This window comes from Hemicordylus capensis, chromosome 1 (genome assembly GCF_027244095.1).
Source record: "Hemicordylus capensis ecotype Gifberg chromosome 1, rHemCap1.1.pri, whole genome shotgun sequence".
NCBI classification, from domain to species: Eukaryota; Metazoa; Chordata; class Lepidosauria; order Squamata; family Cordylidae; genus Hemicordylus; species Hemicordylus capensis.
Window position 1 is genome coordinate 341,399,330 of NC_069657.1, and position 13,867 is coordinate 341,413,196.

The 13,867-nt window shown below is 40.6% G+C and overlaps 1 protein-coding gene across 1 annotated transcript in view; it reads left to right on the forward strand.

The window, feature by feature from the left end:
• The first annotated feature begins 504 nt into the window (after window positions 1–504).
• PKIB (cAMP-dependent protein kinase inhibitor beta) overlaps window positions 505–13,867 on the forward strand; it is a 56,910-nt gene continuing 43,547 nt past the window's right edge. Inside the window, exon 1 of the mRNA XM_053283918.1 lies at window positions 505–527. The gene's annotated coding sequence lies outside the window, so the exon portion shown is untranslated. The remainder of the gene's footprint in view (window positions 528–13,867) is intronic.

Here is a 13,867-nt window from a genome sequence, read left to right on the forward strand (position 1 = left end):
CTTCTTTTTGCAGTTGCTAGCCTATAATGTATGCCCATGGTTGCAGATATGTTAGCGGTTTCATGACAGCCCTAAAAGCAGCCTTATGTTTTCTACCCACTGAGTTGGGTAGTTTATCTACCCAGAGAAGCTTTGGGGACCTGATTCATGGTGGTTGACACTCTGCATACATCACAATGGCTTTGGGTCAGACTCGGTAAAGCAGGACTGTACAACTTTGATGTTGAACTACAACTCCCATCCTTCCTGGTGGTTTGCTGCTGAGGATGAGTTGTAGTCCAGCAACAGCTGGAGGGCCAACATTGTGCAGCCATACAGTAAAGAAAGGAGGAGAAATAACAGCAAAGATATCTTCAAGTCTTTGAGCTCTCTTTAGTCTCAGACAATGTGTATGATCTAGCCAAAGTTTAAGCATACTTTCATTACATTAATTTCAGTGGGAAAGATGTGATTAACGCTCTCCTTTGACATTGATGGGAGTTAAAATGTGCTTCACTTCACTTACAACCACTTGGCTGTATTGTATGGTATGTAATTTTCTGCACAATTTCCTTATCTTATGGTTACCTCAATTCTGTCATTGCCACTTAAAGGTTTTCCTTGTATCTTGTTTTCTCTCCCCCCGCCCAATTCTCTTACTTTCTTTCTTCTCCTTTACTCATGGTTGTCTTCAGTAGAAGGGCTATACAGCCTGGCACATTTAGGAATCGAGAGAGAGAGAACATCCATCTTTTAAAAAACACAGTTGACATGGTAAAACAATTGCAGGGTAGATGATAAATCTGTCCATTATGTCTCTAGATGTGGGTTGATTGATGCTGTGTGTGAAGCCTTTACCCTTAATAACTTGAATGATAAATGCCAAAAGGAAATATGTAATGCAGAATTTATTGTGGCAACAGAGTAGGAAAATCACCTTTTAGTTCTAGTCCTCTCTCCTCAAGAACTGTTTCTTAACAGTGTATATGGAAGTCTAACATCCTTACAAATTAGGCTGTAAGTTATGGAGCCCACTTTAGATGAGACATCATAAACACAACAGAAACTTCTCCCATAAAGTAGATACCAGCTCTTTGGTTTCCAAGAGTCATTGTGTTAAGTGGAGATTGGTCAAGAACAATAAGCAGGGAGGAAGACCCTTTTTATGGAGAGTTATGGACCTCCCCATTGCACTCAAGCTTCTGTACTTCACATTCCTTACCCCTTTTGTGTCTTGTTGATTAGATTGTAAACTATTTGCTGAGAAGTTCTTAAAAAATTGCACATTTCTTGTTGAAATTGAAACTGTGGTTTCACAACTGATAACAGGGACAACTTTTACCTTTCCCAAGCTTTAAGTAAAAGGGACAGGCCTTCTCCACTGCTGCCCTGAGGCTTTGGAATGCGCTCCCTAGTGAAATAAGAGCCTCCCCGTCTCTGATAATTTTTACAGTCTTTAAAGATGCACCTGTTCACCCAGCTTGTAACTTATACTGTTTTGATTGTTTTTAATGTTTTAGAATATTGTTTTTAAAAAAATTAAATTGTCATTTTAAAACTGTTTTTTGTTTTGTGTTTAACTGTTTTAATGTTGCTTTTATTTTGTTGTTAATCACCCAGAGACGTAAGTTTTGGGCGGTATAAAAATGTGTTGAATGAATGAATAAATAGAGTTAACATCAAGAAAGGATTTTGCAACTTATTCTAGCCAAGTAATGCTGCAAAAACTCTGCTGCATGTATGAAATTGAGATTTCTCACTTAATCAAAGATTTGTCACTCATTATAAGCCTATTCACACATTATGTTCAACACTTGAACAATCTGTGTACAGTGTACACAGGTTAAGACCATCTGTACACAGGTACAGTTATTCACATACTGTATTGTGTTGAATATAGATACAGCAGTACAATTCCTATTTGTGTCCTGCAGCCCCATTCATATGTTATGTTGTACGGGTGTAGAAATATCTGTACACTTGTACATGTTTTTGTGTGAATGATTGTACCTGTGTTAAGTGAACCTGGGGTACAGCCTTCTCAAATGCATGGTCCACATAAACATGTTGTATTGCATTTATGTTCAGCATATCATGTGTATAAATGTATCTGTGTACAGATCTGTACCCAAATACATTATATACTCATATGAGTGTTTCACATAACTTGTGAATAGGGCTGCAAACAGGGCTCATATCTGAGGTCACTTTTTAAAATGAGTGCATGCACAATCGCTCAAACAAAATAAATGTACGTGTGTACAAACATTTGAATGCAGGAATGAGAGCTGTGTACAGCATGATGTCTGAATAGGGCTAGAAAGCCTTTCTAAGAATAGCCAAAGGCAGGTAGCCAAAGACACTTGACTGTACAATTCCATTCTCTCAGTTCAGGAGCAGTGAGATTCAAGCAAATGGTTGGACAGGCTTACTTTATGGAAAAATTTGAGACCCATGAAAAGTCAGCACTGTTTTTCTGTTTGTAATACATGTGTCATACCCATTCCCAACTGAGACAACCCATCCTTACATATACACCACTTATATACCCTGTTCACACACCACATGCTGTTCATATGCTCCATTTACATAGTGAAGGCACAGCTAGATGTGATACCAGGAGACACATTACAGGAACTCTGTGTTGGATAACAGCTGTGGGAGAACTCTGAATCCACCCAGCACCAAAAGAGACTTTTTCTCACACTCTGCTTACCCAGTAAAAATCCCCAAAGCTGTTACTTGCCTTCAGGACAAAATATACAAGGACGTGTGTAGTACCTAGTAGGGATTTGAACCAGGGTGGTTCGATGGTTTGAATTCGAACCAAACCAGCCATCAGGTTCGAACTGCAGGTTCGAATTCGAACCAAACTGGGGTTGGTTCGATACGAACCAGTTCAAACTGGTTTGAACTGGTTCAAACCTCCAAAAATGGGTGGGTGTCAAAAATGGGTGTCATTGAAAATCTTATATGCTGCCAAAGAATCTATACTCAGAATACTTCAGAAACAACAAAACCCAGTACCCCATGGGTTTGCAACCTATGGGGGTGGTTAGCACCCTCTGTTCACTACACCACCACTCACTCTGGGCCACCCCAGCACCCCACAAGTGGCTTTAAGGTTTTTCTCCATAGGGAAGAATGGAGGTTCAGCAGCCCCATAACTGCACTTGGGGGGTGCTGGGGTGGCCCAGAGCGAAGGTGCCAACCTCGCTGGGTTTTGTTGGGTACTGGGTTTTCTTGTTTCTGAAGTGTTCTGAGTGTAGATTCTTTGGTAGCATATAAGGTTTTCAATGACAAACCATGAATCCACTTTCATTGCTAACCTTAAAGAGACATAAACTTCAAAAGTCACTTAAAAATCAGCCCTTTGCCCAATTCCTTTCAAATAATTCTGATAGCTTCCTGGCCCCTCTTGGGCACTACCACCCACCACACTCTGCTCTAGGCCACCCCTTTGCCCCCGACATGAAGCTATACATTTGCTGCAATCCTCATTATACTCTATGAGGAATTCCAAAATAGTTTTAAAATTCACCAATAATCAGAGGAGTGTCCGATTGCTTTGGAGCTTTGTGGGTGGTAGGCACCCCTGGGTGTCTATCACCCACCCCTCTTTTGTGCCCCTAGGTGCTCCACAATAGGGGATATGGGCTGGTTTGGGTCCCATTATACCCTATGAGAAAAATAATTGAAAATATTTCAAATATTCATAAAAAATTATAGGGGTGTCCAATTGCATCGGGGTTTATGTGGTTTTTGGCACCCATGGGTGCTCCACAATAGGGAATAATGGTCTGGTTCAAGTTCCATTATACCCTATGAGAAAAAATATAAATAAATTTCAAAAATTCATAAAAAAATTGTACGAGTGTCCGATTGCTTTGGGGTTTGGGTGGCAGATACCCCTGGGTGCCAGCTACCACCCTACAAATTTCTGGAGGTCTGAACCAGTTCAAAACGGTTTGAATTCAAACTGAACCAGGGGGAGGTTCTAGCAAAATCAAAATCGAACCACCCCCTCCTGGTTCAAACCTGGTTCGAATTTGAACTGAACTGGGCAAACTGGTTTTGTGCACATCCCTAGTACCTAGGGAGCAAGAGGTTGCTGGTTTGAATCCCTGCTGGTATGTTTCCCAAACTATGGGAAATTCCTATATCGGGCAGCAGCGATATAGGAAGATGCTGAAAGGCATCATCTCATACTGTGTTGGAGATGGCAGTGGTAAGCCCCTCCTGTTTTCTACCAAAGAAAATCACAGGGCTCTGTGGGTGCAAGGAGTCAACACCGACTTGACGGCACAACTTTACTTTACTTTACTTTACATAGTACCTGCCTTTCTTCCAAACTGACCCCCTACCTCTGCAGTTCTGACCAGATTTGGGAGGAAGGGGGTATGGCTGAAATTAAGCTCTTTGGAGGGGGAGAGTGTAAGGTCTGACTATTGCTCTCCTGACATCATGTTGAGTTTTTCCCTCAGCATTATGCCTTTTCAGTTCTCTGAGCCTTCTATCAACAGAGAACACAACCTCTTTAGTTCCTGTTTTTGGTTCTGACAGTCAAATTCCTCACCACCTGGGATCTCAGTTGTGACATAAGGCTGCAGCTTCCTAAGTAAACATCAGCCATAGTCTCCAATTCAAAGGGGCTGGGGAGAGGAAGACTCTGTTGTGTTCTTCTTACCACAACACAATATACTTGCTTGCATTCTACTTCCTGCTAGACTTCATCATTTTGGGGTATTGACATCTTTGTGAAAACCTAACAAGAGAAAGTGAGCTAGGGACAGAAAACCCTTCTTGAATTGCTTAGCCTTGAGTTGTGTTGCTAGCAAACCAATGTGATATAAAGTACAGTTTGGGAACCACTGAGGACTATCGTGAAATGGAGAAGCAATTCTCCGTCCATAATCTTAAAACTTAAAGGGATTCATGAGGGCAATGTCGGTTCACCGGTTCCCTTTGAATTAGCATCCTATCAACCCACCCACTTCCCTGCTCTGCTCACATGTAATCACGTGTGCGAGGCAGTGAGCCAGAGCCAAGGCAGCCTTGTGATTCAGGTGAATTAAACATTCTCACCATTTAGCGGTTTGCAAATGGGAGCTGTGACGGCACTGCTACAGAGATAAGTGCTGCTTTCTTAATTACATGTCAAGTGGAAGACTGCCACTCAGCAGGCAACCTCACTTACAGAGGGACTTTCAAGAGCCAGAACTTTCAGCTGAAGACACTGAAGTGCATTAAGTTAGGTACTTGTGGATAGCAAGTGAGCGGTCTGTAGGAGAAAAAGAAGCATCATGATAACAAGCAGAATCATTCATTGAAGGATAACCAAGACACTAATTTATATATTGAGCTGGGCTCAGTGCAAAACCGACTAAACAAATAAACCAAAGCCCTTTACTACAACTTGAAGTAACCCCCCAAAGTGGTATAAGAATATATAAGGTGTTAGGATTCTGTATACAATGGATAGATTTAGCTAGAAATCTGATCAGAAACATGATTTGATAGCCTCTTATTTTCCTTTCATATGGTGGAATCTTGACAACCTAAGGTTTGTGTATCTATAGATACAAACACATATATTCACCTTAAATAGTTTATGCAGATCTTTACATTTCAGCTTTATCTCCAAGTGGATAGATTAGATTATCTGTTGTTACTTTGTTGTTTAATAATGTTAAATCTCTCAGCGGTTTTCTTAGATATATTTTGTGATTTTCTTATTATTATTCATGTTATTGAAGCTAATATATCTTACATTTGTCATTTGTATGATTTGAAAGTCTCCTGATATTTTCTGGATATTTTTTAATTTTTAAAAAGGTTTAAAATTACTGGCTGATATCCTGACTAAATTACTTTATGGAAATCTTATTGAAATTAAGTAGTCCTTTTTAAGAAAACTCCTGAGTAGTACCTGAGTAGTACTATTGAGTAACCTAGCCTGGATGTCAGCCACTGTTTTATTATTGTTGTTGTTGTTGTTGTTGTTGTTTACACAGTCAGACAGGTGTTATTGACTGGTTTGTTTTATCCAGACATTGAGTCCTTCCCAAGGACCTGGGATGGCTGAATTTTATTATCAATGTTGTTGCTGTTATTATTATAGATATTGTCACAGACTATAGGCTGTTCCCAGTAATATTGCTTTTTGTAATTGGCTGGTGGTGATTTCTGTGGCCCCTATGGTGTTGAGGTGCTCTTCAAGTTGTTTTGAAATTGCACCTAGGGTGCCAATTACCACTGGGATTATTTGGGTCTTTTTCTGCCACAGCCTTTCAATTTCAATTTGTAGATCTTTGTATTTTGTGACTTTTTTCTATTTCTTTTTCTTCTATTCTGCTATCCCCTGGTATTGTCGATTATTTTATGTCGATTATTTTAACTTGTTTTTCTTTCTTCTCGACTACAGTTATATCTGGTGTATTGTGTGGCAGATGTTTGTCTGTTTGTAGTTGGAAGTCCCATAATATTTTTGCATCTTCATTTTCTACAATTTTTTCAATTTTATGGCTACACAATTTTATTTCAATTTTATGGCTACACCCACCCATTTTTGGCTACAGGTAACTTGTATTTTTTCAGATGTACCAGTGTATCATCCCTGCTACCTTGTCATGCCTTTGTTTGTAGTCAGTCTGTGCGATCTTTTTACAACAGCTGATTAGGTGGTCCACTGTTTCATCTGCTTCTTTACAAAGGCGGCACTTGCTGTTTGTTGTGGATTTTTCGATTTTTGCTCTTATTGCATTTGTTCTTAGTGCTTGTTCTTGTGCAGCCAGTATTAAGCCCACTGTTTATTTCTTCAAGTTGCCATTCTTAAGCCATTGTGTATTATTATTATTATTATTATTATTATTATTATTATTATTATTTTAAGCATTACCATTTTTAAGTCTCTTACCTACTTCTGGATTCACAATTTTCTTACCTTTTTGCGATCAGATGCCATTTAATTGGTGCTTAATTACAATATGGAATATTAACATGGTTTTTGGGGTGCATGATAAACTATGACTATATCAGAGGGGTTTTTTTCATGCGAGAATGCATGTGTAAGAGGCCCCATTTGGAAAATTCAAGTTACCCCATCATGATATGCTGCTTTCCTGGGGTTTTAAATTAAAATCTTTCTGTTCCTTTCAAATGTTTCATTACTGCAATGAATACACAAAGGCCTAATCAAGAAGGTTTACAGAGAATAGAAATGTAAAGAGTACATGGTTTGAGCTGTGTTGTTTCTTGGTAGAGAAAAGGTTGGCAACAGGCTGTTTACATAATAGCAAAGACATGAAGCAAAAGGTCACACTAATGGGGATTTTGAAAACAGTCCGTGATGGGCATCCTAAAGATTTGATTTGTCAGGATCTCACTGCACGTGCTGCCGAGGGAAAGGACTTGTAAGCAGAGGGCTTGTATGACAATTTTGCCAGGATAGGAATTACATAATTTCTTTCCCTCATGGAAAATGTTGAAAATGTGCTATGTGTCCAGTGTCAGGGGCTACCATCATTGGGCAGCAACGGAGGATTCAGGGCTCTCAGAAGAGTCCAGTGCTGATCTCCAAGATCACCTCTATGCCCATAGCTTTCATATGGTAATGTTAAAGCAATTCAGAGATCACCCAGGTAGGAGAAGGCTCCTGAGGGCAGTTTGTTGAGGCCCCCCTGAAACCTGGAGCCTGCCTTGGAATACTACCTTTATATGACATTGTTATCAGATTGTTATACAGACTGAAATATGTGCATATTCTGGGGAAGAGCCAATGTTCAATGGGGTTACCTCATCAAGGACCTCTAAGTATACCTGTTGAGCAATTTTGTAAAATTGAATCAAATGTAGAGTGGCTCACAACTAATTATTTCAATCCCTCTAAATATCCTTTTAAAAAATCAGATTTTGTGATGTACTTTTTTCTTTGCTGTTAGAAGGTGCTATCTTTTAGACATCATGTCTTATAATGTGGCACACTCTGATGGCTCTACAAAATTGCTTCCATTCTGCAGTCATTTTACCAAGAGTACACAACCCAGCAGACATCCATGTATCTTATCACATTTTCTTCTACCATATGGGAGCCTCTGATGTAGTGTACAGCTGTATATGGTCTTACATGCTTCACTACTAGAATAAAAAATGTCACTAAAAGCAAACAAGCACAGTATCCATCAGATTAAACTGGATGCTGGAATAGTTATTTTGACCATTTGTAGATAAGTGCTGTCACTAGAAACGGTAGGATAGTTTATCAGTCCATTGCCACCTGTTTCTTGGAATACATTTAGAAAATATATTTACAGTATGGATCTTAAGCATACTGAGATATTCTCAGAAGGTCCTCACAACATTGCCATCATGGGTTGGAAACATGCTACTGGTATGTCTGTTGGTACATCCCATATCTAAACACAAATGTTCTGATGTATTAAGACTCAGGTGAGAGTTATTGCTCCTGCTCTTGTATTGGTCTCTCTTCTCCATAGCAGCTGGTAGTTTCTGCTTTTTCAATAGCACAAGTCCTCAGGTGTGTTCTCTGAACATTCTACATCGGGGTGGCCCACCTGAGGGTCTTCAGCTCTTGTTGGATGACAATTCCCAGCATCCCCTGCAGCTATTGCATTGGGGATTGTGACTTTGGTTTGGGGCAGTATATAAATGTATTAGATAGATAGATAGAGGGAGTTTTAGTCCAACGATAGCTAGAGACTGTCAGGTTGGCCATCATCCTTGTTCCACATGTTTCAATATCTTACTGGAAGGAAATGTTCTAGACATCTCCAAAGGAATACAGATCCACACCTAATTCCCTTTTTTCTTTTTTCTTTTTACCCCAGTCACTCCCCTCCCTTTTTGAGGATCAAAAATTACTCCTCGGCCCATGCCAGGTGCTTCTTCAGGATGTCAAGGGAATAATTAACAATTGCAGGAGATGCTTTCCATCTCAGAAGTAGCTGAGAATTCATTTATCCGTTGCTGTATATAACTACCAAAACTTCCCCTGTCTCTCAAGACCAAAATGGCCAGCATGGTATGAAGCACTTTCTGGGAAGGAAGAGATAAGTCATGCTTATACAGTATTAGATGGTCATGCTTAGATTGTAATTTTGTACACCTCCTTGAGATTTTAGGCAGTATATAAATTAATTAATTAAATAATATAGAATTTGCCATTGAGGTGTCCCTACAACTGTACCTGATTTTTTTCTTATTGATTCAGGCATTGCGAAATTGATAGGAAACACACACACTGACACACAGACACCTCCCCCGCCCCCACACACAGAATACCGGGTGATCTCATAAGCCTACTAGGAAGTAGGCTAAAAATCACTTGGTGGCTTAATCTGACAAAGTATAGAGAAGAACTGAGTAGTAAGTAAGAAAGGAAAAGATTGGCAAAGGAAAATAAAGGCATTATTCACTTCTAAATGCCAGGCTCTCCGGTGGCTCATTTCTTTCTGTATAAATTGTAATTTTCTCCTCTCCCAGAAGTATATGCAAATTTCCAGTCACAAAATCTTACTAAACATTACTAAATTCTTTTAACACAGGATGTCTCATACAATACAAAACAGATATACTGCATGCATATAATGTATAGCCATGGGTACCCTGCAACTTCAAAGATGCCACACTTTTTTAAAATAAATCCTGCATATGTTGTGCATATATAATTCACAGACCCAGAGCTAATTGTAGTTCCCAGCGCTGGGTGCACACAGTTAAAAAGTTATTTATTTACTTTTTATATGCAATGCTTGCTAATCCTGTCATGTGAAATAGTCCCGAATCTCCCTGAGCCAACATGGGGCAGGACACACACCAGTTTTGAGCATTTGGGATGGGAGACCCATGAATGCCCCCTTCGGGGGTGAGGCCATAGCTGTCTGTCTGCTGGAGAAGGTCCCAGATTCAATCTCCAAGTAGGACTGACCTAGATAGACCAATGGTCCGACTCCGTATAAAGCAGGTTCCTATGTTCCTATCCCTATGCCTGCATCAGACTTCCAATACAAAGTGTAAGTGTGTGTGTGTGTGTGTGTGTGTGTGTGTGTGTGTGTCTAAATAGATTGTGGTCCCCATGCAGCATGCTTCCACGTACTCCTCAAGCCTTATGTGCAGTGCTGTTTCTAGGGTACATATGCGCTTCCTCCTGTGTGCATTATTGCACGTTAATGTGTATATTGATGAATGTGTGTAAACACAGGAGTGACTCACAGGAGCTATTTGAAGTCTGACAAAAATGATGTATGAATAACCAGCCTTCAGTGCTGCTCCTGTTAGGGGCATAATGTATTCACAGCAGCAGGCCTTTAAAACAAAAGTGCTATCCAAGCTAGAGTGTCATCTGGTTTCCCTCTTTCCTGCATTTCTTTAATAAGGCTGTTGAACTAGTTTTGTATTGTTTCTTCACAGGAAGGGTTTCTCCCCTCAGGTCACTTCATATTCAATTTCTCTGTTTAGTGAGATCATATTCTTCAGTAACAATTGAATGACTATTTGTTGCAGATTAAATAGACTACTGTTGAATAATACCATAATCAGGGGATTAGTGTTCTCATTACTGTTAGCCAATTTAAGGGTTAGTTGTTGCTACGCTTGTTTAGACCCATGTCCTGATTCACATGTGTACCTTAGTTGCACTCTGTGACTGACACCTAAACCAGTTGTGGGGGGATTGCTCTTAAAGCAGAGAAATTACTTTAGTGCTAGGGAACCCATTTCCATTCTGTAGCACTCAGAGGCATCTTGCCTTTGAGGCAGGAAGTGGCCTATAGCCCTCCGACTAGTAGCCGGTGATAGACCTCTCCTCCACAAAGTTATCCAAATCCTTCAAAAAGCCATCCTGGTTGTTGGCTGTCACCACATCTTGTGGCAGATAATTCCACAGGTTGATTATGCGTTGTGTGGAAAAGTACCTCTGTTTGTTGGTCCTAGATTTCCTGGCAATCAATTTCATGGGATGACCCCTGGTTCTAGTGTTATGTGAGAGGGAGAAGAATTTCTCTTTCTCCACTTTCTTCACACCATGCATGATTTTATAGACCTCTATCATGTCTCCCAACATTCGTCTTTTTTCTAAACTAAATAGCCCCAGGTGTTGTAGCATTGCCTCATAAGAAAGGTGCTCTAGGGATCATCTTGGTTGCCCTCTTCTGTACATTTTCCAGTCCTACAGTGTCCTTTTTGAGATACAGTGGCCAGAACTGTACGCAGTACTCCCAAGTGTGGCCACACTATAAATTTTATAAGGGCACTATAATATTAGCAGTTTTATTTTCAATCCCCTTCCTAATGATCCCTACCATGGAATTGGCCTTTCTCACAGCTGCCACACTTTGAGTCGACACTTTCAACAAGCTGCCCACCATGACCCCAAGATCCCTCTCCCGGTCAGTCACTGACAGCTCAGATCCCATCATAGATACTTGAAGTTGGGGTTTTCCGTCCCAGTGTGCATCACTTTATACTTGCCAGCATTGAACTGCATTTGTCATTTTGTCACCCACTCACACAGTTTGGAGAGATCCTTCTGGAGCTCCTCACAATCCGCTTTGGATTTCACAACCCGAAAGAGTTTGGTATCATCTACAAATTTGGCCACATCGCTGCTTACCCCTACTTCTAGATCATTTATGAGTAAATTGAAAAACACCAGTACCAGTAGAGATCCCTGGGAGACCCCACTTCTTACTTTCCTCCATTGTGAAAACTCTCCATTTATCCCTACCCTCTGTTTCCTATCCTTCAACCAGTTAGCAGTCCACACATGTACTTGTCCCCTTATCTCATGACTGCTACGTTTTCTCAGGAGTCTTTGATGAGGAACTTTACCAAAAGCTTCTTGGAAGTCCAGGTATACTATGTCAACTGGATCACCTTGATCCACACACTTGTTGACACTTTCAAAGAACTCCAAAAGATTCACGAGGCAAGATTTACCTTTGCAGAAGCCATGCTGGTTCTCTCCCAGCAGGGCCTGTTCTTCTATGTGCTTTGCAATTTTATCCTTGAGGATGCTTTCCATCAATTTGCCTGGAATGGACGTTAAGCTAACCAGCCAATCTCCCAGATCTCTCCCAGATCGCCCCTGGATTCCTTTTTGAAAATTGGTATTACATTTGCTAATTTCCAGTCCTCCGGTACAGAGCCTGATTGCAGGGATAAGTTATATATTTTAGCAAGGAGGTCGGCAATTTCACACTTGAGTTCTTTGAGGACTCTTGGATAGATGCTATCTGGCCCTGGTGATTTGCTAGTTTTCAGTTTTTCCAGACAATTTAGAACATCATCTCTTGTCACTTCTATCTGACTTGGTTCTTTAGTTTCCATCCCTAAAAAGCCTCGTTTAGGAACAGGAATATGCTCAGTATTCTCTGCTGTGAAGACAGACGCAAACAGACTCTGCTAACTTGTCAAAGAGGCACTTTTTAATGTGGTGATTCTCTTTATTTACCAGGGGGAGAGTAAGTGGCCCTATCCACTACCAGCACAGTACCTCCAGTGACTGTTGCTGGTGTCTATCTTGTGTTTCTTTTTAGATTCTGAGCCCTTTGGGGACAGGGATCCATCTTATTTATTTATTTATTCTCTGTGTAAACCGCCCTGGGCCATTTTTGGAAGGGCGGTATAGAAATCGAATAAATAATAAAATAATAATAATAAATAAAAAAACTCATTTAGCTTCTCTGCAACCTCCATTTCCTTCTTAATAATCCCTTTCACTCCCTCATTGTATAATGGTCCAACCGCCTCCGTGGCAGGTTTCCTGCTTCTGATGTATTTAAAGAAGTTTTTGTTATTCCCCTTGATGCTTTTAGCTAAATGTTCCTCAAACTTTCTTTTTGCATCCCTTATTGTCACCTTGCATTTATTTTGCCAGAGTTCCTCTCTGTTCTCCTCATTTGGGCTGGCCTTTCAATTTTGGAAGGATGTCTTCTTCCCTTTTATGATTTCCTTGACTTTACCTGTTATCCATGCTGGCATCCTCCTGGACTTAGTGGTACGTTTCCTCCTACAATCTAACTGGGCTTCTAGTATTGTGGCTTTGAGTAAATTCCATGCATTCTGGAGTGAAGTGACTCTCTTGATTTTCCCTTTCATCTTTCTTTTCACCATACTCCTCATTTTGGAGAAGTTTCCTTTTCTAAAATTCAAAATGTCTGTGTTAGACTTCTTTTGTGATTCTCTCCCCGCGTGTATGCTGAATTTGATTGCACTATGGTCTCTGTTCCCTAAAGGGTCAATGACACTGACATCGCGCACCAGGTCCTGGGTACCACTCAGGATTAAGTCCAAGGTCGCCTTCCCTCTGGTTGTTTCCAAGACCAACTGTTCTAGGGCACAGTCATTAAGTGTATTTAGAAATTTGACCTTTCTGTCATTATCTGACTGTGAATTTACCCAGTCTGTGTGGGTAATTGAAGTCATCCATTATTACATCCCTGCCTCTCCTTGATGCCTCCCTGATTTTCTTCTGCAACTCCCAGTCACTGTCAGCATTTTGATCTGGAGAGCAATAGCATGTCCCTGATAGCACATTTCCTTTCAGGCCTTGCATTGTCACCCACAGGGTTTATGTGGAGGACTCCAATCCACCTAGGTTTTCCACCTTCTATCTCTTCTTTAAGATACAGTGGTACTCCACCTCCAAGGTGCCCTTCCCTTTCCTTTCTATAGAGTTTATATCCAGGGATAACAGTGTCCCACTGGTTCTCACCATGTTCCACCCGGTTTCCATTATGTCTGTGATATCTATTTCTTTGTTAGCAACCAAGCACTCTAGTTTGTCCATCTTGGCTCGTAGGCTTCTGGCATTGGCATATAAGCACCTATATGCTCAACCTCTTCCCTGGTGTCTGCTATCTTTATTTTG